The following is a 4,754-nucleotide window of genomic DNA, read 5'->3' as shown; positions in this document are numbered from 1 at the left end:
ACTATGCATCGTGTTTCATGGACTTAATATGAAGGTGAGGATTCTAGAAAAAGCAGAAAGTACGATCGTATTCCCAATCTGAGTGCTCAAACATTTCAAAACTGTCACCAAGTGCCAAAAATCCGGGTTGGTCAAGCAAACATTCAGTTTTGGTGATTTTTATGGTTACAGCACATCCAAATTCGAACCAAAATGATAGATTTAGACACGATCATTTGGAATCAGCAAAATAAGTTACGAAAAAATTCCGAAGGTCGTAAAAAATTTGGTGTAATCACCTTATAGCATGTTGCACTGAAAAATTCTTCATTTTGGATAGTGAAACATTCATCGCCAAATCGAACCACGAATCAAGTGCAAGTGCTTTCTTTTGCATTGATTATGTTAGAGTACTACTATATCAGGCTAGAGACGTGGACAAACCGAACTTTGATAAAGGGGTGTTTGTATGGTAGGATCTTCTTTGGAAGGTGTTTTAGAGCCATTATTCGAAAATTTAGTGCTGAAACGTTAGGTTAAACCTCCATAACTTGCTCCATTATCAATCAAATATTGTTGAAATCGATGGCATTCGTTGAGAACTATCTGATTAAAGACAAAATTGTGCCTTGCAAGAAGGGAAATCCACAATAATGGCTCACTTCTTAAAAAAATTCTGAAATTTATTGAATCGTGAGAAAATTTAACCTTAAGTGATAAACGTATTGGACTCCCTCTGTGTTCTATCGCCAATCATAGATTGGTTTCATGCATGAGCTTGGAATCATGCCATTGGCCCATTACGCCCAATACGGCAGGTTTTTTAAAGAGGTTTCTCTCTCCTCTTTTTGTCTTTGCTTTGCTTCACTTCATATAATATCACTTTTTTGCATAGTTTTTTTTTTCACTTCACTTCACTTTTATTAGTTTGTATTGTCTCTGAATCTGAATCTGAATCTGATTCATAATTTCGAGGGCAGAAGGTGGTGTAATGATGTACTAGATTGTGTAAGCATTTGACAGCTGACATAACGCAATACATTGTCACACGATAGCTCATCAGTTGAGCATCAACCTTCATACGATGCATACGTGCATTAGCCCGGATTATTTTATTATAAAAAGATCTTCTTTTTTTACATGGTGTCAGAACAAAATTAATCGAACAAAAGCATTGACATTTCTTCTGATGCTAAATCTAAGTTCTGCGTTTGCGTGATTGTTTGCCTTTGTCACTTCTTCCTTTGGTTGTTCCTTTAGCTTTTCCGCTTATTTCTCTACTCGTACTATCGCTGGGAGATCCGTTACGTTGTTTAAGTTTTCGTTTTTTTTATTGTGTTTTTTGTGACGGCGGCGGCGGCACTGGTCCACTTAGTTCTATTTCGTGAAATTGTGATGGAACTTTTGACTTTTTCATTGGAATATTAATGCCGTGTGCGTCATAATCACAATTCTGCGTATTTGCATTACCATTAATTAAGGCTATGGTGTAAAAAAATGCCCAAATACCAGAATAAACGGTAGTCTTTGCCTGTGTTACGCTGTCCATAAAAATCTTGGTGAAAGCGATGTTCGCTTTATTTGATCCATGTTCGTATCTCTTTTTACACCGTTTTTTGATTTCTTTAATTTCATCGTCTTGCAAATTATCGTTTGCTGATAAATAGTTGGTTGCCACGATTTTACCCACTGATGTATATTTAATATATATACAATATATAAACTGTGTATCTTCCTAATGAGGTTTGATGTATTTGAATATCCACATCTAATTGGCCCAACAATTGTTTGATGAACTTAATTGTTTCGTTGTTAATATTCAAATAGGCAATAGAAATGTGTTTAACTGACTCAAATTCATTGATATGAGGTTGAATATAACTGAGATCGTTATTGTCAATATCAATGTTTGTTGTGAATTCACTAAAGCCCAATATTTTAATCCGTTCAGAGATGATCCGTTCATTTTTATCCAAAAAATACAGGCGTGTCAAAAATTTTCGGGCCTGATATAGAAACACACATTGTATTTTCAAATGACTATATTTATTATTCAAAGTAGTCTCCGCTAACGATGCTTTAATACTTTAATTCCTCCTTCAAACCACTTGGCATCTTTGTCCTCCCATACGTTGAAAATATCGTTCGATATCTCTTCTTCGGACTCATATTGCTTCCCCTTCAAATATCTTTTGGTGTTTGGGAACAGGAAATAGTCGCTGGGGGCCAGATCTGGAGAATGCGGTGGATGGTGGAGTTGTTCGAACCCACATTCCCTGATGGCAGCTTGTGCAAGCAATGATTTGTGAAACGGTGCATTGTCATGCAAAAGAAGAACTTTTCGAGTCAGCAAACCAGGACGCTTTTCTCTGATCGCTTTACGCAATCTATACATTTGTTGTGCATAATAATAGCCTGTGACTGTGTTGTTCTTTGGAAGGAATTCAACCATTATTATGCCTTTGGCATCCCAGAATACAGAGGCCATTACTTTGTTTGTGGCAATTTGTTTGCGTGGCACTTTCGATGCTGGTTCACCACGTTTGTGCCATTCCATCATCTGTGATTTGAGCTCTGGATCATAGAAGTGGATCCACGTTTCATCACCAGTCACTATTCGCTCAAATGTGTCCGTTTCATTCCATTCCAACAACTCGAGAAACTCACGTGCAGCAGCAATTCGTTCTTTTTTTTGAGCTCTGTTCAAAGTTCTTGGAATCCATCGTGAGCAAACCTTTCTCATGTGCAATTTTTCATGAAGTATATTGAATACACTGCCAGTTGAGATGTCAAACATTGCTGCTAACACTTTCTTGCTCATTCGAGCAAGAGATGATCAATTTTCTCCACCACATCTGAAGCCGTACGTGTAAATTCTGTCACTTTTGCACCATGTTTGAATCGATGAATAATTTTGTTTGAAATATTTGCCGCCCACTTTGTTCATCCGCTTGCATGTTTGTCCAATTGAATGCAAATCTTTCATCGACAGATATTCGAATATTTTGTCCATACAATCGATGACGTACATTCGCAGTGAAGCAATTTTTTACTAGTGGCGCCGCCACATTTACGCGCCCATCTCTTACTTAAATACTTTTGACAACATTTGGTTCGTGTAGATTTGACATTTCATGGAATGTGACGTTGATTTTCGTTAATATGAAAAAATAAATTCTGTTATCATTATCATAAACATCTTCAAAGAAATAAAAATTTATTTACAATTGATCTTTAAAGCTAGGGGCTTTTATCTTCAAATGTATACGATTTAAACTCTAAATAGTGAACTATATTGCAAAATCATCTGTAATACGCGCAAATAAATGTGCATAACTGCATATATTTGGTGTATATTTCGTGTATATTTCGTATATATTTCGTCTATGGCATGTTTTTTTGTTCTCTTTTGTGCGGATCTTCTTCGATTCTGTGTAGCAATACTGTGTGTGTGTGTACACTGAAGTTTGAAATACATCTTATTCACTGGTATAGGCGAGAAATTTTAATCGTATATATGATGAATAGGACGTGAATATTGTGTATAAATTTGTATGAACGAATGATGAAAGCCCCTAGCTTTAAAGAGACACTATTGCTGTTTGGCTATATACTGTGACAGTATTACTGTCATAGTTTGTGTGTGTGTGTGTATCAATATAAGAATAGACATTGCCGTGACTACCGAAAGCACATTTTTGTGCAACCTGCAGCACATTTCCGTGGTTCGCTAGAGTAGCGTTTATATATGAGTTGAAGCGCGCTGAAATGTGTTTATACTCATACTGTCAAGTGCTAGGGGCAAACTACTTCACTTTCGTAATTCTCATAATTCAATCTAGTACTCCGATAATTCCAAAAAATTCTATATAATTCCATACAATGCCACATAATTCCAAACAGTTTTTGAAGTATTTTAAATAGTTGTTTATCTACACAGAATTTTTGTATGAATAATATTATTTCAACGATAATATTTTTCGATATTTTTTTAATTTTCATAAATATATTTTTATGCAAGTAGATACAACCGAAACCAAACTATTTTATTGGCTTCATTTACTGAACGAATCGTTTCGAAAATTGTTTGCACTGCGATGTGTTGTACAATTTGCATAGCAGCGAAGTTGTATACTCATACATTCAAAGCATCGCTCTTCACGTACACACACATTGTCGTACAAATCATTTTCGGAACGTTCCCTTCGTTTCAATCACATACAAATGAAACCAATTCAAAATAACTCTCCGAAATCTGTTTGTATGAGAAATGTCGAACCGGTATCATTGATGTGATATACAAGTATGAAAATATATTTATGAAAATATAAAAAATATCGAAAAATATTATCGTTGAAATAATAATATTCATTTAAAAATTCTGTGTAAATAAACAACTATTTAAAATACTTCAAAAACTGTTTGGAATTATGTGGCATTGTATGGAATTATATAGAATTTTTTGGAATTATCGGAGTACTAGATTGAATTATAAGAATTACGAAAGTGAAGTAGTTTGCCCCTTGGTCAAGTGTATCGGTGCATTTCAATCAACATATATTCCTGAAAAGGTGCCTCCTTAAAGAAATCGTTTTTGGCACATATGAATGGGGTAGAATAAAAACTACTTCTCGAAAAATTACTATTTTAAAACGAAACATAAAAAAAATTTCAATAAAAAGTGAATCAATTTTTTTTTGTCCAATTGAAGTGAATCAAGAAAATTTTGTTCAATAAAAGTGAACCAAAAAAAAATTTCACTCGGTTTTTTCAGT

This window comes from Contarinia nasturtii, unplaced genomic scaffold (genome assembly GCF_009176525.2).
Source record: "Contarinia nasturtii isolate CC-2019 unplaced genomic scaffold, AAFC_CNas_1.1 Cnas_scaffold_533, whole genome shotgun sequence".
In the NCBI taxonomy this organism is placed as follows: domain Eukaryota; kingdom Metazoa; phylum Arthropoda; class Insecta; order Diptera; family Cecidomyiidae; genus Contarinia; species Contarinia nasturtii.
The sequence above is the reverse complement of the archived record's forward strand: the minus strand, read 5'-3'. Positions refer to the sequence as shown.